General features: G+C 36.0%; 1 non-coding gene across 1 annotated transcript; it reads left to right on the top strand.

Annotated features, from left to right (window-relative positions):
* The first annotated feature begins 19,640 nt into the window (after positions 1-19,640).
* LOC118542024 (small nucleolar RNA Z195/SNORD33/SNORD32 family) lies at positions 19,641-19,722 on the top strand. Its single transcript, XR_004920382.1, has one exon. It is a non-coding gene; the product is annotated as a small nucleolar RNA Z195/SNORD33/SNORD32 family (small nucleolar RNA).
* Positions 19,723-22,071: the final 2,349 nt, after the last annotated feature.

The following is a 22,071-nucleotide window of genomic DNA, read 5'->3' as shown; positions in this document are numbered from 1 at the left end:
TAAAATAAAGATTTTGATCCCCATCATTCCATCAATTCTAGTCAAAGTTATCAATAGCTTTCATTGATGAAACCACTGCTCAGTTTTCAGTTCTTATAATTCTCGATTTGTAAGCAGATACTAACACATCTCTTCCTCTGTGATACAATCAAGTGATTTAGATTCCCACTGACTTTAGTTTCTTATTTTCCCTTCTACTTTTCTTTTCTTTTCTTTTTTTAAAGATTTTATTTATTTGAGAGAGAGAGAATGAGAGAGAGCACATGAGACGGGGGAGGGTCAGAAGGAGAAGCAGACTCCCTGCGAGCAGGGAGCCCGATGCGGGACTCGATCCAGGGACTCCAGGATCATGACCTGAGCGGAAGGCAGTCGCTTAACCAACTGAGCCACCCAGGCGCCCTTCCCTTCTACTTTTCTGACCACTATTTCTCAGTCTTTTTTTAATTTATTTTTTTTCATTGACCTTTCAACTTTCAGTTGCCTCAGAACTCAGTCCTCAAACAGTATATGCACATACATCCTGATATATTCTATACATACATGCATATGTATGGAAAGAGTATGTTTCTCTCTTTTGATAAATATGGAGATAGCCTCAAATTTGCCACTGCTTACTCTCCATCTCCACTTGGATCGCAAATAAACATCTAAAATTAAGCATACATAAAACTGAAGAACTGGTCTTGTCCTCCAAATCTGCTCCATCCTTAGCCTTCCCAAAGTTCGTTGATGGCAACTCTGTCTTCCGTTTTTACTCAGCAACAAAAGGGAATGAACTATTGATACATGCAGTAACCTAGATGAATCTCAAAGGCTTGTAGTAAGTGAAAAGAGCCAGCCTTATAATGTTATAAAATTCATGATTCCATTTATTTGACATTTTTTAAAAAAAAGATAAAAACACATCTATGGAAAACAGTTCAGTTGTTGCCAGAGGTTGTGAGTTTGGGGGATAGGAACAATGGAGGATACCATGTTGAAGTATTCTTAGGGTGATGGAACTGTTTATATCTTGATCATGGTGGCTGTTATGTGAATTCATATGTGTGTCAGAATATGTAGACCTAGATACCTACAAAACATCCTTTTCCTATATGCTAATTTTAAAATATGATTTAAAAAAACTTTGAGATACAGTTAAAACAGGACTAAGAAGAAAATTTTAAAAACTAAATGACCATATTTAAAAAGGAGAAAAGCTTAAAAATTAATGATTTAAACATTATGAATTTAGGAAAAAAAGAGTAAATTAAAGTCAAAATAAATAGAACTTTTGATTTACTGCTATGGAAGGTAAAGATTTAGCTTCCCTACAATCCTGTACATAGCTCCCCCAAAGTCTCTTCATACAATCTGCCTCTTCCACATTCAAAATATATTTATTACTTCTAGGTAACATTTTCATAAGTTTTCACTGAAGTCAATGAACTTTTTTACATTATTATGACTCTTGTAATATACACATTTCCTTTTTTGTGCAACTTTTCCTTGTAGATAATAATTGCCTATGTTTTTATTGTTTTTAAATTTCCTATATAACTGTCTTTGGTTTGAATGTAAATTTTTTCTCTGTATAAGCATATATATAATGTAACAAATCAAATTTGTTTTGAAGCTATGCCTACTGATATTCTGTCTTCGGGTTAAATCTGGACTGCGTGCTATCTACACTGGCTATTCAGACTTCTCAGGATTTTCTTATGCCATTAATTTAGGAATTGCTTTGTTTTCTCTTGTGTCTTAGATTCTATTTTTCCTCTTTCTTATTTGTCACCCTTTGTTTGGTAAAGCATTTTTTCCCTAGGAATTTCTTAAGAAATTATATATGGAAGGTGATTTTTTTTTTTTTTTTTGAGATGTGTCATACTTGGTAGTTTAGTTGGGTAAAGAATTTCAACATAAAATCACCACTTATTTTTTTATTAAACGTTGTTTTTTTAAGAAGAGTTTGTGTTGTGGAGAAATTGAGAAGTTAGTACAGAGAGTTCCCATAGACCCCTATTACTCAGTTTATCCCATTATTTTTTTCTTAAGTTTTTATTTAAATTCCAGTTAATTAACATACGGTATAATATCAATTTCAGGTGTACAGTATAGTAATTCAACACTTCCATACAAAACCCAGTGCTCATTACAACAAATGCATTCCTTTGTCCCACCACCTATTTAACCTATCATTCCCCCCCTCCACCTTCCCTCTGGTAACCATCCAGTTTGTTCTCTGCAGTTGAGAGTCTGTTTCTTGGTTTGCCTCTCTTTTGTTTTTTCCTTTGCTCATTTGTTTTGTTTCTTAAATTCCACATATGAGTGAAATCATGTTATTTGTCTTTCTCTGTCTTATTTTGGTTAGCATATTACTCTCTAACTCCATCCATGTCATTGCAAATGGCAAGATTAATACACATACACACACACACACACACACACACACACACACACACACACACCACTTTTTCTTTATTCATTCATCAGTCTGAAAACTTCAGCTGTTTCCATAATTTGGCTATTGTTGATAATGCTGCTATAAACATAGGGGTGCATACATCCCTTCGAATTAGTATTTTTGTATTCTTTGGGTAAATACCTAGTAGAGCAATTGCTCGATGGTAGGGTAGCTCTATTTTTAATGTTTTGAGGAAACTCCATACTGTTTACCAGAGTGGCTGCACCAGTTTGCATTCCCACCAACAGTGCAAGAGGATTCTCCTTTCTCCACAACCTCACAAATACCTATTGTTTCTCATGTTGTTGATTTTAGCCATTCCAACAGGTGTGAGGTGATATCTCATTGTAGCTTTGATTTGTATTTCCCTGATGATCAGTGATCAGAAAGGTTGAACATCTTTTCATGTCTGTTGGTCATCTGGATGTCTTCTTTGGAAAAATGTCTATTCATGTCTTCTGCCCATTTTTAATTAGATTATTCATTTTTGGGGTATTGAATTTTGTAAGTTCTTTTACATATTTTGGATACTAACCCTTTATCAGATATGTCATTTGCAAATATCTTCTCCCATTCCGTAGGTTGCCTTTTAGTTTTGTTGATTGTTTCCTTTGCTGTGCAGAAGCTTTTTATTTTGATGTGGTCCCAATAGTTTATTTTTTTGTTTCCCTTGCCTCAGGAGATCTATCTAGGGAGAAGTTGTTATAGCTGATGTCAAAGAGGTTACTACCTGTGTTCTCCTCTAGGAATTTTATGGTTCCAGGTCTCACATTTTGGTCTTTCATCCATTTTGAATTTATTTTTGTGTATGGTGTAAGAAAGTGGTCCAGTTTCCGTCTTTTTAATGTTGCTGTCGAGTTTTCCCAACACCATCTGTTGAAGAGACAACATTTATTTTCCATTGGATATTCTTTCCTGCTTTGTCAAAGATTAATTGACAATATAGTTGTGGGTTCATTTCTGGGTTTTCTATTCTGTTCTACTGATCTATGTGGCTATTTTTATGCCAAGACATACTGTTTTGATTACTACAGCTTTGTAATAAAACTTGAAGTTCAGAATTGTGATGCCTCCGGTTTTGCTTTTATTTTTCAAGATTGCTTTGGTCTTTTGTGGTTCCATACAAATTTTAGGATTGTTTATTCTAGTTCTATGAAAAGCTGTTGGTATTTTAGTAGGGATTGCATTAAATGTGTAGATTGCTTTGGGTAGTATAAACATTTTACTAATATTTGTTCTTCCCGTCTGTCAGCATAAAATGTCTTTTCATTTCTTTGTGTCATTTTCAATTTCTTTCATCAGTGTTTTATAGTTTTCAGAGTATAGCTCTTTTCACCTCTTTGGTTAGGTTTATTCCCAGGTATCTTATTATTTTTGATGCAGTTGTAAATGGGATTGATTCCTTGATTTCTCTTTCTGCTGCTTCATTTTTGGTTATAGAAATGCAACAGCATACAGTTTCTCCCATTATTAACATCTTAATATGGTAATTAAAAATAAAAAGCCAATATTGATATACAATAATTAATACATTATTATCTAAGGTACATAGTTTATTTAGGTTGCCTTAGTTTTTACCTAATGTACTTTTTCTGTTCCAGGGTCCATCCAAGATACCAAATTGCATTTACTTGTCACATTTTCTTATGCTCCTCTTGGTTGTGACACTTTCCTGGACTTTCCTTATTTTTTATGACCTTGACAGTTTTTCATAGTATTGGTCATATATTTTTTAGGATGCTCCTCTATTGTAATTTGTCTGATGTTTTTCTCTTCATTAGACTTGGGTCGTGGTTTTTTGTTGGGAAGACCATAAAGGAGACATTTTCATCCCATCATACAAGGATACATGCTCTCACCAGGATTTTTCACTGTAAATATATTTGATCATAATCACCTACAGAGGTAGCATTTATCAAGTTTCTTCACTAGAAAGTACATCATTTTCCCCCTTTCCATACTGAACTCTTTGGAAGGAAGTCACTCTGCACAGCTCACACTTAAGGTCCATGGATATACGCTATTCCTTTTGAGGGCTGAATATCTATATAAAATTTTTTTGAATTCTTCTGTAAGGGATATTGATCTAATCTCTCTCATTTACTTATACAATTATTTATTTGTATCAGTATGAATTCATGGATATTTATTTTATATACTTTGGGCTATAATCCAATACTACTTTATTTTGTTTCTCAAATTGTTCCAGCTTTGGCTATTGAGTCAGCTTTTAGTTAACTCCTATGTTCCTTTCATATACCCCCCATAAATTTATTTATATTTTTGTTTATGTTTATTTAATTTTTTAGCACTTCCTTAATTTCCAGCATGACAAGATGCTCCAGGCTCACCTTGTTAACTGTTTGCTCTGGTCCTCAGTCAGTCATTTCTCCAAGGAGCATGGTTACCCCTATTGGAAACCAAGATGCGGGCATTATTTGTCTTCTACACTGACTAGGGCCATTACTCACTATTTAACAATTGGATAAACTGATGGCAGGTAGGGGTGAATCTACTTAAAGTTTTATATCCTTGGTTTCTTTTGTTGCTCATTGTATACAATTTAGAAAGTACAGAAATATGTACACATTTTTATGTATGTGTATTGCCGGGAATGGTCAGCAATCCCTGTACCAACGGATGAAAGATTACTCCAAACTTTGCCATGAAAGAGAGGAGAAGGCAAGGGGGTCAACGCTCAGAGAGGAAGACCCTTTGCTCTTCTTTGCTCCTGCGTTCATTGGTCCTTCAGGATATCCTTATCATTGTTTCTCAAGCACGTGATGTGTGACAAGGGGTCTTACAGAAGCTGAGAGGATTTATAGGAAAGATAAGATATGCTAATCTGCGTGTTCTACTAAACATAGCCTAAGGGATAATGCATACATCTCTTAGATCACAGGGTGGCTGTTTGGGCTAAGAGAGCTTCGGGGCGGGGGGCGGGGTGGGGGGGAAGGTAACTCCCCTGGCGTTCCAACGGCAGAGTGGTCACACAGGCCTTGGCATTCCAAAGGCCCACGCCCTTCTCCGAAACCCTCCCTCACCCCCAGCGGCCTCTGTGTTACATTTTAGCAAGCCAGGTATTATGGCTGATTTCATGCTCTACATTAACCCCAACAGTGTATATAGGCTCAGAATCAATATAAAATTTTTTATCTTTTTTTGTACCTTTAAATAATATTCACTTTTCTTTGTCATTAAAAACTTTTTTCCAATTTTTTAAGTGATTTTACAATTTAATTCCAGTGCAGTTAAAATGCAGTATTATATTAGTTTCAGGTATATAATAGAGTGATTCAACAATTCTATGCATTACTCAGTATTCATCATGATAAGTGTACTCTTACAGCATTAATGATGACTGTATAAAATTAATGGATGCACCCAATATATTTATATTTGTAAAGTTAAACATTTAGGTAGCTTCAATTTTTAACATTTTAAGTGGAATGACTATTTTTTTTAAATTTTCAATTACTTAGTGTAGATTTCCAAAAGTATATTTTTCTGGCCAAAGAACATACATATTCAGCAAGATATATTTTGTCTACTTATTTCCCAAACAACAGCAATATTTATTTCCAATACCATTATATGAGACTGTTCATCTTTCTATACTCTAAAGATCAATCAGTAATAGCTTTAAATTTTAATTGATTAGAAAAATATTATCTTATTCTGGTTTTGATTTGCACCTTTTATTTCCAGGGAGTTTGGTTGCAATTTCATTGTTTATCTGCCTTCACAAATAGATAATGCAAATGTCAGTTAGACCCCCCCCCCCCCCCCCCCAGGCTGTTAGTTCTTTCCTGGCTTCCAAAAAAGATCCACCTGGGCATTTCATCAGCTCATTTTACTGGAGATTGGGAAGATCAAAGGAAGAGAATACATTGCATAGGTAGATCACAAAATTGTTTTCTCCACCCCAACTCCTACCAATTCTCCCTGCTGCCCTCCATTTCCTTCTCTTTTCTCTCCTAGGATTGGTTTGAGACCATAGTTAGGTACCTTTGGGTTTCTACCTTTTTTCGCAAGTGACTTTCAAGATATTCTTTAGAGGAATTCCATTGAATACATTTGCTTCCATTTCATTATGTCCATAGTTTCTCTTTCCAAAATTTTGTGTTGGGTCCTTTATTAGATGCTATTTTGAAAATAAATACTACTTATTCGTTTTAACATTTTTATTTATTAGATGCTGAAAATATGCCAGGCAGGCATGATACTCAGCACTGGTGATGAAAAGCAAATACCACACGCTTTTACTTTAAGTTGTTTACAACAGTGTGGGAGACACTTATAGCCTCATGACTGTTTTGAAGCAAATGAAGATTAATTATTTTAATCACAAGGAGACATGAAGCTCATGTTAGAAGTGCCTCTAGAAAGGAAATGTGGCTCTCACTTTAGTAATTCCCCATGGAAACCATCTGAGAACATACTCAAAATGTCAAAAAGATGAGGAATGAAAAAGACCTAGAAATAGAAAGGGACAGAGGGAAGGGAGAAGGAAAAGGAAGAAGAAAATGAAGCAGATACAAAGAGAGACAGGAAAAAAAACCCAAACCACATGTGCTCTGGAGATGCAAATATATTGAAAAATTGGAAAGTTCAAGAAAGAATTAGAAAGACAGGGAACTTTTATATTTCAAACCTTTGCAATATTTTTAACTTTACCTTTTTTTTCTCCCCACCTTCATTTTTCTGTTTCAAATATAGAGCTAGCTCCAATTCTGGTTATTGCTTTCCCTGGAAAGTTTCTCAAATTCAATATCTCCTCTCCTTTTTTATCTCTACAACCTCCAGGGGTTCATTGTTCTACACTTCCCTCCTCCTCCCACAGGCCCCAGGGATTTGCCTACCTGCTGCCATCATCAGATCTTCCATCTGTATTATATTCCACTGGGGCTCTGCTTGGAAGAATGTACCAGTTCCTAATTTCTCCCTATGCTGCCGTTCTTGAAACATCCACACAATTCTTTGTGGGTTTCTTAAATTTATTTTCTTGTGTGGTTTTATTATTGATAGTAATTAAATTAAAGCAGATAGCAATGAACCATTAATAAACTCTGTCACCTACTGACAGTAATGATAATTATTAAATTCTAGATGCTAGGCTTTGTGATAATACCCTTGTATTTAAAATTCCATTTAATCCTAACAACAATTATATGAGGATGTGTTATCTATGAAGTATACAGAGGAGGAACCCAAGTCATTGGGAGCTGGGAAAGTGGCAAAATAAAAGTTACAGAAGGATAGGAAATCTTAAAATAATGAAGAGATTGTTTTCACTTTTTATTTTTAAATTGTCTAAATTTTAGGCGTACAGCATGTTGACTTGATAGACATATATTGTAATCTGACTGCCATTGTAGTGATAGTTAGCACCTCTGTCATGTCACATCATCAATAATTATTAATAATTAAGACCTAGTCTCTTAGCAAGTTTGATGATGATAATACAATATTGTCTAGATTCACTATACTATGCATTAGATCTCCAGGACTTATTTTTCTACTAGTTGCAAGTTTGTATCCTTAAACAATATCTCTCCTATTGCTATTCATATATTCACTGTTATTTTTTTTAATTAAAATTTAGATCGTACTTGGTTTAGACTGTTGTTTCAGGACTGATTCCTTATTGTTGTCACTCCTGACAAAATCATTCTTACCCCTTCATTTGATTATTCTTATGCCTGGAAGTAGAACTTGTTGTGCACCCCCTTCACCATTTTTTCTTTCCCCCTGAGGTCTCACGCTAAAATCTCTTCCCCTTTTCTCACTGTTGTTATTGACTTCATTCATTCATATATTTAACAAATGTGTTGAGTTTTACTGAGTGCCATACGCTACTGAAGATACTCTGGATATAGCACTGAACAAGACAGATACAGACAGTCCTGCCCTCCTGGAAATTATATTCTAGGAGGAGGCAAAGTCAACAAATAAACAACATCTAAATAATTCTAGATTTTCTTAGCATTCTGAGGGGAATAAAGAGGTGACTATAAGTAATTATAGGGGTGACTTTCTTTAAATAGGATGATCTTTTCTGAAGAGCTGACTTTTTTCCAAGGCCTGAATGAATGATGAGAAGAATCTAAATAGGAATTCTCTTGGGGAAATAACATTTCCTTTACAGAGAAGAATAACTTCAAAGTCCTGAGGCAGAGACAAAGGGGAGAGAAGTAAAAGATAAGGTCAGAATGGTGAGAAGTGCAGTCTTGTACTCACTGATAAAAAGAGTCAGGGATTTACTGGGATTGCAGTGAGAAGCCATTGGTGAAATTTAAGCAGGAGAGTGATATAATCTGAATAGTTTTTTTCTTTTTAATACGCTACAGATGCTGTTTGGCCAAATGAAATTTTAGGTGCCAAAGAGTGGGTGATTCAAATTCTCCAAGGCTCATATGAGTTCTATTTATATCCCAGAAGAAAACTCCATATTCTCAGAGTTCTTTGGTTTCCTTCAAGAAACTTAATTTAAGAAAACTCTTGGCTATTCCTTTCCCCTGAAATTAGACCACTTTCTTGGTATTTCTTTTTTTTTTCCACAGAGGGAAAGCAATGAGATTTAACATCTCCATAAAAGGAAATTAGTGAGCATGTTGGTAAGTCCTTGGATTTGTGGAAGAACCATGTCTTCCCTGCAGTTTGGGTCCAATAGTTCTAATGTATAGCATAACCTCTTGTGCACAGGAGGCAGGTGGGAAGAATCCCACTCCTCTTCAGCTGCGAGACTGAGGTCTAAGCATGTTCTCTCTCTGGGCATTGGATTAATCTTCTGTAAAATGAGAGGCTTGGTCTAGAACAGAGCTTCTCAAATGCAACTATTGACATTGTGGGCTGCATAAGTGTTATATCGAGGGACTGCCCTGTACGTGTCAGTATGTTTATCAGCATCTCTGTCTTCTACCTACTACATGCCAATAGCATCTCCTGGATGATTAAGAATGCTTCTTGGCATAGCCAGGTGTTCCCTGATGGGTAAAATCCTCCATAATTGTGAGCCACAGGTTTAGAAAGATTTTTTACTTCCGTGGACTTAAATTTTAAATGCATAAAGAACTCCAGCAATAGTCAGAGATTCTGATGCACTTTTGATATTCTATATTATATAGGAAGATATTTTCTTTTTTTAAAGATTTATTTATCCATTTGAGAGAGAGAGAGAGAAGGAGCAGAGGGAGAGAATCCTGAAGCAGACTCCCTGCTGAGCATGGAGCTCAGTGCAGGGCTTGATCCCATGTCCCATGAGATCATAACTTGAGCCAAAACCAAGAGTCGGACACTCAATGGTCTGAGCTACCCAAACACCCATAGGAGGATATTTTCTCCTAAGAAATGTTAAAATTCACCCCCTTTTTCTCCCTCTCTATCACCATGACTCCAAATTAATGCTCTGAAGTGACTCTTACTATAAAGAGAGTGCTAAAATCAAGGTGAATATCCCCTTCTCAAAAGCTGGTATATAATGAATCATAGGTTGCTTGTTCTTCAGGTATGTAAATTTCATCTGTCTTTTGAAGGACCAACAATTCATTAAGAGAAGATGAAATGGTTGTACATTGTAGTGTGCAGGAATAGAAAGTAAATCTAAGTAAGGAAACTTACATTTCTAGATAACTACAACCTTATTTAAATTGGCATTTTCTATTCTTTCCCAACATTATGGAAAGAAATATGCCAACTAGGGTAAAATGAACTTCAAATATTGTATTTCACATTTAGCCCAAATGTCTGCATTGCTTATGAGACTTCTCCAAGAATCCCAAGTGAGTCACCATCTTCTCAGTCCTTGAAACCCCACCTGGCCACTGTTACCTTATTATGCCATGTTACATGTGAGTCTTTCCCATACTTTCTTTTCTTGGAATACTTTCCACCCATTTTCTATCTGACCAAATCCTACTGATCCTTTAAAGTGCAAATCAACCATCAGCTTTTGGAAAGTCGTCTTGATCCAACACTTCCACATCATTTTGATACTGCTGCTTTGTGCTCACAGATACCCAGGGTCTAGTAAGAACAATTGAAGAGCCCAGTTTGGAGGCTATAAATTATCCAAGTAAAAGATGACAACCAATTAGAATAGGGAAGTGGCAGAGTAAGTGGCTCTTCCTGGAAATAAATATATAGATTTAAGATAAAATTTATACATAGAGCCAATCCCTCACAACTTGGCTAAGGATCAAATATGAATAAGGGAAAGGAAGGATGTCATTTATGGAGACTTATCTGCTTCTAATTTTGAACTAGAAAAAATGGAATATAAATATTTGCCCTCTACTCCTAAGAGGGAAATTAATAGTTCTGTGCTGGGTTTAATAAGCTATCAAGGTATATGGTGAAATACAAAAGAATATGAGGTCTGACAAGAGGAAATAAGTAAGGCTTTCCATGAGTAATACAAAGGCTGGAGTCAGAAAGCAGTGCACTAAAGGGGGGCTCCATGAGTTTGCAATCTGATTGCAAAATATTTGTCCTAAAATAGGGCACTTTGGCTTGAAAGTGACAGACCTTGCAGAGACCCACTATGAGGAATTTTGTTCAAGGAGCCTTGTGAGGTCCTTTTATTTTTTACTTTATTTATTATTTTTAATAGACTTTTTTTTTAGAGCAGTTTTAAGCTCATAGGGTAATCAAGGAGAAGATAGAGATTTCCTGTCTACCTCCTTTCCCAAGACATGCATAGCCTCCCCCATTAATTAACATCTCCTACCAGAGAGGGACATTCGTGACAACTAATAAATCTACAATGATTGCAAAATCACTCCAAGTCCATAATTTGCATTAGGGTTCATTCTTGGTGTTGTATATTCAGTGGATCTAGACAAATGTAAATGACATATATCCATCCTTATAGTAATCATATAAAATAGTTTCACTGCCCTAAAAATCCTTTGTGATGAAGACTTCTTCCAAATGTTTAACTGGGAAAAATGTTGGGGTGAACAAATGTGAAGCTCTTGATTCTAGTTTGAGGCCCTTCACCTGCACAACTGCTACAGAAGCCCCTGGACCTGAACCCAGCGCAGCTGCCACTGGGGTAGGGACAAGCTCTAGCCAAACTTCCTGGAGAGGGCATCTTGACCTTCTTGTTCCTACCAGTCCCTACAAGCCCTGCTGCAGGGGAGGAATCACTACAGCACCTGTTTCAGGAGACTATCCAGGCTAATCCCAGCACTGGAGACTGCATAGGTGCTGAAGGAACAGAGATGCTGGTATAGAAAGGCAGACTTCCCTGTAGGGGAAGTTACACCTTGCCCAGGGTATAACATCCATGTTGTTGTATATGGTAGGATGTCCTTTTCAAAGGCTGAGACAAGGTTCTCTGAGGCTGAGGCATGGTAAGGATAGAGGCACAGATGTTAGATACTTCATAGAGACAAGGAGCTTTAAGTAAGGGGTGTTGCTGCAGCAGGGTGAGAGGATGAGAAATATGCCTTAGTTTTTACCTAATGTCCCTTTTCTGGCCCAGAATCCCATCCAGGCTGCCCCATTACGTTTAGTCATCATGTCTCCTTAGGCTCCTTCAGGCTGTAACATTTTCTCAGATTTTCTTGTTTTTGATGACCTTGACAGTTTTGAGGTATACTAGTCAGATATTTTGTAGAATTTCTCTCAACTGGGTTTTGTGTGATTTTTTTTTTTTTTATCATAGTAAAACAGGCATTATGAATTTTAGGGAGGAAGATCACAAAGATAAGGTTCCAAAATCCTCATCCTATCAAGCATACACACTATTAATATGACTTATTAATGTTGTTGGTAGCCTTGATCACCTGATCCAGGTAGTGTCACTTCGTGCTTGTTTAACATCAACTCCTCATTTCCCCTCTCCCTGGTAACTACCATTCTATTTCCTGCTTCTGTGAGTTTGACTATCTTAGACACCTCACCTAAGTAGAATCATGCAGTATTTGTCCTTCTGTGTCTGGCATATTTCACTTAGCGTAACACCTTCCAGATTCATCCATGTTGTTGTATATGGTAGGATGTCCTTTTCAAAGGCTGAGTAATATTCTTTTGTATGAATATACCACATTTCCTTTATACATTCATCCATTGATAGATGTTTAGGTTTTTTCACATCTTGGCTATTGTGAATAATGCTGCAATAAACATGGGAATATAAGTATCTCTTCAAGATCATCATTTCAGTTCTTTCGTATAAATACCCAGTGACCCTCCAAAGTCAAAGTCAAAAATGACCCTCCCTCATTTACTAAAATAGAGTGATTTTCATTCACTACAACTATCTACAGGACACCAGAAATTTTGCTTTCTGCAGATTTCGTTTCTTTTTTTGGGGGGGGGAGGCAGTTGGGGACAGGTCCTGAAAATCTAACTTTCATCTACTCTTCAAAGTTCATGGCAGTCAAACTTGTGTGAGGTTTGTAGGATTTAATAAATAATATCTATTAAATAATATTAAAATACTGAGATGAGAGACAGAGAGATGAATGCCAAAATATCACCTTATTGTGGATAAGAATGTTATTGGAGGATGAAGGTAGATTAGCATACTCACTAATTGCATGGTGCACTCTTGAGTGAGGCCAATTAAGCTATAAGTAGCATCAGGCAACTGTTGGCCTGTCTGGTTAAGCTGTCCACTTGATTAGAAGGGAAGCTCCTCCAAGAATCCTCCCAGCATGCTGGCAGATCCAAGAAAAATGGGGTGTTGACTGAGATGAGCTTCTTCAGTTTCTTCTCCCACTCATGTAACAAACCTCACTACTTCTTCAAGGTAAGGAGAGAGGCTGGACATGCTGAAACTTCTGCATGTGAAAACACTTGAAGAGAAAAAAGGCTCTACCCTAACATTTTATTTCAATATATAAATAAAATTCCTTTAGCTCTTATTATTTCTGGAAATTCCTGTGTCATGTTCTAATGGTCATTTTTTGTTCCAATTTCTTGTTCTAACCGTCAAGTATTCCTCCCTCGCCATGCTTTTTCACTCAGCCTCAGGCTTCCTCCACATCACTGTGTCTTTTGCTCCTATTTCCTTTCTTACAGTGATAGGAGTTAAGCAGTTAATAGGTAGTCAGGGAACTGACTTGAGCAAGGTTGCACCAACATCTTCAGGAAACATCTGCAGATCAAACGCTTACATGCCTAAAACCCAACAAACAACTGAACAAAGAAACCACCAAGGGGTCTAACGGAGACAAAGCGGTTGAAAATAGACTGTTCCAGTCTATCCAACAATGGATCCAGATAACAGGAAGCTAGGACATAACACTATGTCCACTGGGTCACTGGTGCCACAGTCTTATATAGAAAAGTCCCTAAATGAACCAATGGGAAATTGTCACTGGCAGCCCATGAACTCTGTCCTCTGCCCAGATAAGACTCCTGAAAACCCCTAGACAACTCCATTGCTGGGGCTTAGCTCCGCTAAGCCCCTTCTGTATGGGAGTCTTTCTGCTCAATAAAGCTTTTGGTTCTCACCCTCTTGTTGCCTTGTCTGGGATTCTCATTCCTCAAGCATCTTGAACATGAATCTGGGAACACCGAGGGGGTAACAGTGGGTTCCCTAAATAAGCTTAAACTTCATTATATACTATTATGGAGAACAATTTAGGACCCTCTTTATTTCAGTCTTTCATTTCCCAAATTTTTTTGGGGGGGCTTAGCTTTCTACTATCAAATTTGTTAAGATATATAGCAACAAAAATTAAATAATACATCCAACCTTTTTTTTCTTTTTCCCTAAGGAATAGAAAATCATATCTACCTTAAAACTTAGAATTAGTGCTGTTATTAACTATAAGCACATTATATATACAAATATAATAGGATCTTTAAATTCAAAATTCATGATGTCATAAAAAAATAATGGTACTACATTGTGAAACATATGGATACTCATATAATATGATAAATAATCACATTTAGGGGCACCTGGGTGGCTCTGTCAGTTAAGCGTCTGCCTTCAGCTCAGGTCATGATCCTGGAGTTAGGCAACCTCCTCAGTGGGGAGTCTGCTTCTCTCTTTCCCTCTGCCCCTCCCTCCACTCATGCTCTCTCTCTCTCTCTCTCTTTCTCTCAAATACATAAAATCTTAAAAAAATTTAAAAAATCATATTTAGTTCAAACTCCCAAAAATAACAATCACAAAAACATGAATTTTTGGGAGTCTAAGTGCAGAATGCCATAGTCATCTATACAAAGAGAAAATCTGCATGGCTGACCAACAGCTTTACATGAAAAAGAAGGAAGATCATATTTTCATACTTACAACTACAAATCTTAAGCCACACATCAAATTTAGGAATAGACAAGTAGATGAAGATCCCAACAAAGTCTGAAATGAATTAGTACCACCTTCAGTTGCCTTTTTTGTAGCAGTCTCTTTCTCATGTAAATGATATGATATTGTTCATGTTGGTGATACTATGAGAAAAGCCAATGGAAATGAAGTCAGTGGTTATTAGAGGAGAAACAACATGTAGCATAACTAGTCCCAACTTGTTGGAGGGCTTGCAAAGGGCGTTGGAAGGGATTTAAACAGAAGCCATAGAAGAAGGTCACAAGGAGATAATCTTGACTTGTAAATAAAGATGATCAAGTTGAGCCTGCTGACTTGGGAACCTCTCAAGTACAGATTGCACTTCTTGATGACTTGGTCTTAGCAACTAAAAAGAGACAAAAGTGTATAGATCCAAATAGATATATCTGTTTACCTGGGGGCTATTGCCGCATAGGAGCAGTTACTTGTCCTGAGAGGTACAATGGTGAGATTATTTTGATAATTGACTTTGGTTGGTTGCTTGTTACCTGATAAGTCTAAATCTTCATTGCTATCAATGGGACTTGAGCTTACTGAAAAATAATTAGGTGTACAGTGGAGTCTACATCATACATATAAATTGAGATGTAAATGCACTAAATATTCATAGTTTTAATTAGAGGGTGAAATAATAGATTTTTAAAATTCTTATTCACTTTATAATGTTCAAACATTTATTATTTTTATTTTTATTTTATTTATTTTTTTTAAGATTTTATTTATTTACAGAGAGAGACACAGCAAGAGAGGGAACACAAGCAGGGGGAGTGGGAGAGGGAGAAGCAGGCTTCCCGCCGACCAGGGAGCCCGATGCGGGGCTTGATCCCAGGACCCTGGGATCATGACCCGAGCTGAAGGCAGACACTTAATGACTGAGCCACCCAGGCGCCCCATAAACATTTATTATTTTTAATCAGAAAGCAAAACTTAGTTTAAAAAAAGAAATAACTATTTCAATCAACAAATTCACATTTAGCAACACTTTTTGCATTTAGTTTAGCAAACAGTTATTGATTACACAATATGAACCAATGTACTCAGCAGTGGATGTAGAGATATAAATGGGACATAGTCCCTTTCTTTAAAGGACTTACCATTAGTGTGGTCATGGGGGGACATACAGATACTTAGAAATAATACTATTATATTGAATTTTGAATGCATTTGTTCAGAAGAGGGATTTCTTGTTAGAAGCTGATTATTATGAGTGCTAATTATGATGAGTTACAGTGTGTTATCTCTTTGATCACCCTTATAGTGAGTATAAAGTGTTACCTCATTTTGGCTTTGATTTGCATTTTTATAAATATTAATGATAAGCATCTTTTAAAAAAATTGTTATTGAGGTATAGTTGATATACAATGTTATATTAATTTTAGATGTACAACATAGTGATTCAACAATTCTATACATTACTGCTCACCATAATAAGTATAGTCAGTATCTGTCATCCTCCAATGTTATTACAATTGCTAAGTTTCAAAAACAACTTTTTGAAAAAATTTCCCTTGCATATTAGCATTATTACAGTGTATTTGTGTGTTAAAATTGGGCAGACATTTTTTAAATTTATTTAGGATGTTAGGATAATACAAAGTAGAAGTTTATTTGCATTATGCAGGGAGCGTAGAACACATTTGCCAAAAAGACAAATGAGAGGATGGGATTTCTGCCTGGATGGATGACTTGACTGCTGGGACTAAGCCCTAGTCTATTGCATTTAGTTTATGCAAGCCATCTCATTTTCCTTTGGTTATCAAAGGAGAATCCCCTCCACTCTACATATCTGTCAATGAGCCCAGAAAGTTATTTGGATTGGGCCAAAATCCACAGGTACTCAGATCTTTCAATGATGATAAATGAGCTAAAAAGCCACAGAGAAATTCTCTACCACTGTCTTTGGCATCAGAAATATGGGTGGAGAGTAAGGTAAATAAATAATATAAATGAATGTAGCACGTGGGGAATGAAGGCAACTGTGCTTATGTGGAAACCATATTCAATTAGAAGGGCTTGGCTGTTATTCATCTCCAGCCAATTTGTGCTACGTAGAAATTTGTGCTCAATGTTTCTAGATTATTTAATTTTGAAAGAGAATCTGAAAATTCAGATTTTTATATGAAAATTTCTCAATATATTAATCTTGTGTAGGCACTGAGGGCAACTAGTTTGCTATTCACCTCCCACCCCACCCCACCCCCTGCGAATTCCCATATTCTTTTCCTTTTCACTATTTCTGGAGAAAGGGAGAAACTTTAGAGTATAGTTTTTTAGAAGTCAAAGGTCTTGGAGCACCTGGGTGGCTCAATCCGTTAAGCCTCCAACGTTAGCTCAGGTCATGATCTCAGGTTGAGCCCTGCATTGGGCTCCATACTCAGCAGGGAATCTCCTTGAGGATTCTCTCTCTCTCCCTCTGCCCCTCCTCCTGCTCAGGCTCACTCTCTTTCTCTCAAGTAAATTTTAAAAATCTAAAAAAAAAATGAACTCAAAGGTCTCTATCTATATAGCATTGACCAACTTACGGCATATGTGACATCACAGTACGGTAAGGGAAGATAGATTTTTCAAAAAATAGTGCTAGATCAATTGAGTAGCCCTATGGAAAAAATATATCTTGACACTTATTTAACCCTATTGATGAAAAAGTCAGTTCTGTATGGGTTTCAGATCTATATGCAAAAGTAAAATAATAAAACTTGGAGAAAGAGGAGAATATCCTCATGACTTTGGAATAAATTAGATAAATAGCACATATAACACACTAACAATAAAAGTAAAAATATAAAAATATAAAAATTGTACTACATCAAAATTAAGGGCTTTTATTCATCAAAAGATGCTGTTAATAGAGTCCAGGTGCACCACTATTTACATTAGCCCCTAACTGAAAACTACCCAAATACCCACAAATAGTAGAATAAATAAATAAAATACATAATTTTATATCACAGAATGAATGCTATACAACAACAAGAGTGACCATTCTACAATGAAATACAATGATATGGAATCATAAACATAATTTTGAGAACAGTGCATAATCCTCTATTTATATAAAGTACATCTTGTAAAACTAAATACCGTTGGAAGGCAAGATAATGCTTACTGTTAAAGGCAGTGACTGCAACAGAGATGACTTTGACTTCCCATTGGCAGTAGTACTGTTTCTTGATGTGGGTGCTTGTAAAAATGTATTATGCTGTATATTTGTGATTTGACCACTTTTCTGTTGGTATAATGCACTTAAATAAAAACATTTAAAACAATAAGGCAAGGGTCTTAGGCTTTGTTCAAACTACTATCTCTAGAAAGACTTGGCCTTTAGGAAGTAAGTTAAGGAAATTAGGATTTTGATTTAAATTCCAAACAGAAACATCTTTAGCAGCATGTTCATAAGTGTGTTGAGATTTCCTATCACCCTTTCTCAATCTTCACCTTGGCTTGGCTCAGTGCTGGTTCTTCATTTTCTCTTTGTTTAACTTACCTCTCTTTGTTTCTACTATTATTTCTACTTTCAAAGGAAAAGTATGTGGAGCCAGAAAAGAGATTTGAGTTCATATCTGAAAGATAGAACTTACGGTTGAAGTGTGATTCTGTGACTTCTACAATGAATACAGGATACAGTTGGGTGCAAAATACTTAAGGAATGATCAAGTTCTACAGAATGCTTCCATCCTGCTTTGTTTTTTTGTTTTTTTTGTTTGTTTTTTTAAAGATTTTATTTATTTATTTGAAAGAGAATGAGATAGAGAGAGAGCATGAGAGGGGGGAGGGTCAGAGGGAGAAGCAGACTCCCTGCTGAGCAGGGAGCCCGATGCGGGACTCGATCCAGGGACTCCAGGATCATGACCTGAGCCGAAGGCAGTCGCTTAACCAATTGAGCCACCCAGGCGCCCCCCTGCTTTGTTTTTTAAACAGTGTTTTTTGTTGTTGTTATTTATTTATTTACTTACTTATTTATTTTATTTTGGGTGGGAAGGGCAGAGGGAGAGAGGTGAAGAGAGAATCTGAAGCAGGCTCCCCACCCAGCACAGAGCCTATCATGGGGCTCGATCTCACAACCCTGAGATCATGACTTGAGCTGAAATCAAGAGTCAGAGGCTTAACCGACTGAGCCACTGGGGCACCCCGATTCTGTCCTGTTTTAAATGAGATGTCCAAGGGCAGCACAGCATGATGATTAGCTGCATGCACTCTGGAACCCACTACCTGAGTAGTGAGTCAATGAATTCTCATTCCTTTATCTAAAGAGTGGGAGTAATTCTAGTATTTATGTCCTACTGTTGTGAGGTTTAAGTGAAATAAAGCCTCTAGAGTCCTGTGCACATACAATTTCAAGTAAGTATATTCAGTAAATACCATTATTATTATTTTTTCAATACTGGTGGGATATAATAAAAGCAGCAATTTAGGGCTGGCTTTACTGGTCCATAATTTTCTGGCAATGTGAACTTGTATATTTAACTACATGAAGCTTCATATTTTTTTCTGCAAAATAGGAGAGAGAAATCAAAATGAGATAAAGTATGTGAAAGAATCTAGCTTAGTCTTTGGTCACATGATAAATCTGTACTTTGTATAATAAGTGCAAATTCAACTAGGTTAGTAGGGAATATAATCAGTGTTAGTCTGTGAATTAATATAAATTTTAAAGCTCTATTCACACATTAGTATTGAATGTTACTATGTAATAACATATATAAAAGAGAGGGAAAAATTCTTCCACTGACATAAGAGACTTTTAAGACAAGCATACCAATTATACCTAAGACACATGGTCTCTAAGTCTTAGAAATGAAAATGCTATATAAATCTAAAGGTTTATGGTTAAGATAAATTTTCTTTGTCACATAGCAAGGCCAAAAAGATGGTTCTAAAAGAAAAGGAAGATGCCCAGTGATGAGACTTCTCCTACTTGTCTTTGAGTTCCCCAAACATGAGATGACCCTACATGCACTATGGGAGGGATACAAGCATTTATCAGGTCAAAACCAAACCAGTCAGCATCCCCCTTGCCCCCTTAAGAAAATAAATTAAAAACAATTTTTTAAAATAAAGGAAAAATTATGGTAGAGATTCCATAATTTTTTCCTTTAGTATTTCTATAATATAATTGCTCTTTGGGGATTACTGCAGTTAAAGTGAGGTGAGCATTTTGTTTTATTCCATCTCGACTATCTTCCCCTCTCCAGTTTTCTGGGCATGTGTATCAGTGTTCAGAAGAAAGCAAGGGCTATTCTTGCAGAAGGGCTTGCCTTTGGAGAGAGTGTCAGGAAGGATGAGTCACTCTTAGAATTGATTCCAGATAATCTGTTGCCAAGCTATATTTGCTAATGCAGTCGTCTAAATCCTGGTGTCCATGGAACATAGAGGAAGGCAAATTTATCCTTGTCATTACATGGCCAAAGGCCTCCTTTGAAAGATAGAAGAAAATTAATTAGACTGCAAATTCATCCATAAAATGAAAAGACAGTTTACCTGAGCAAAGAGATCTGGAAGAGGAAGACTCATTTTATTAGGAAGCTCTTAGTGTTCTGCTCAAGTAGCATACATCTGTGCAGAAGATATAATTATTTGTCATTATTATTCCCAATCCTGCAGTTAGTCAAGGAAAAACTAATATTAATACTTCATTATTACTGACTATACATATAATGCTCACTCAATGGCAACATTACTGCACTCAGAGATCTTAAAAGGCTCACGAAAGCATTTAAATAAAATAAAAATTGAGCCAGCTAGATTCTGGATCTCAAAAAGTAAATATAATCATTGCTGCATAAAGTGATTGAAAACTAAATCAGTAAAGAAATGTCTTACCATTTCAACCATCATGATAGATATATATGATTAAACAGTTAAAACTGATCTGTTGAGAGTACTTAAAATTTCTATATGCTTTTGCTATTTTAAAGCAAAAATTTTTTAACGAATACAGAACATGAAGACATTTTTTTACCTATAAAAGTCTATATTTCTGACTGTTGAGCAGTATGATTTTTTTTAAATGATAAAAATGAATTCTATAAAAGTGAGACTAGATGAACTTAAAGATTCCTAAATATTTTGCCAAAGGGATAAATGGCCCTTCTCGTTTATGCTGTTTACAGAACTTGGACAACTGAAGAAAAGATACAACTAACCTTACCTCCCACTGGGATGATAATAAAGGTTTGGACATAATATACTTAAGAGAAAACTAGATTTAACTTATGGCAAGTAATTTTGTCCTCTTTAATTCATGATATACAGATAGAAGAAGAGCAACAGAGATTGGGTGTTGTATGCTTCATAGGCACCATTCCATTAAATGGGTCATAGAAAAGGTATTGTGTTTTCTTCATATTAATAAGTGTTAAATATAAACATCACAATTAGAAAAATAAGGAAATTTAATATCTATTATATCAAAATTTAATCAAGTAAAAAATGAGGAAGTGATAACCAAATCACATAATAAATTCTGTGTATGGGGGATGAGGACTGGGAGAACAGGTAGATCTTAAGGAAATCTCTACACACACCACTCCACTACCAGTGCTCTCAGTTCCACCTGATTAGAATAAAGACCGCAAAAACAATGTCAGCAAAATGGATTCAGCTTGATGGATACAAAATGGCTCCATGAACACAACAAAAAAGACATTTGAGAGATGAATTAAATCTGTATAATTTTATGTTCTTTATTTTTTTCCTCCTGCACTAAAATTTTCCACTATCTCTTTTTTATAGCCAGCATTTCTAGTGTTTGCAAAGAAAGCATTTAGTTTTTATTTACTTAATAAAAGCTCGATAGGCAAGATAAACATTAAGTCCATTCTTGAAGGAAATGAATTTGGCAAGAAAAGAGGGCAATGTTCTTAGAACAGAACTAATTCTCAAAACAGGACAGGGAAAGTATGGGTAGAATAAAGCCAGATAAATAAAAGTGTTGAAAAAACTATATAGCTGTAATTTCTTAGAATCTGCTATGCATTGGGCACTGTGTAAGGCTCAGTGGAGAATACAAATAAAATATAATGTAATTTGCTGTCAATGAGTTTTAAATCTCATTGGAAAGACTAATATATGCCACTTTTCAATTGTGCAGAGAGATTTAGTAGTGTCATGATTAATGAATTATAGTTTTTACTTCAGTAATTTAAAATTATATTTAAAGTTAAATTAGCACTATAGTAGAAGACCTGAGTGTCCCTTTAGGAACTACTATATTAGAGGGAATTCCCATTACTAATACTACCACCACCACGGCCACCACACCACTTACTTACTGGGTGCCTACAATTTGCCAGGCACTGTTTTAGTTCCTTTACATTCATT

This window comes from Halichoerus grypus, chromosome 3, assembly GCF_964656455.1.
Source record: "Halichoerus grypus chromosome 3, mHalGry1.hap1.1, whole genome shotgun sequence".
Taxonomy (NCBI): domain Eukaryota; kingdom Metazoa; phylum Chordata; class Mammalia; order Carnivora; family Phocidae; genus Halichoerus; species Halichoerus grypus.
This window is presented reverse-complemented; position numbering and strand designations above follow the sequence as displayed.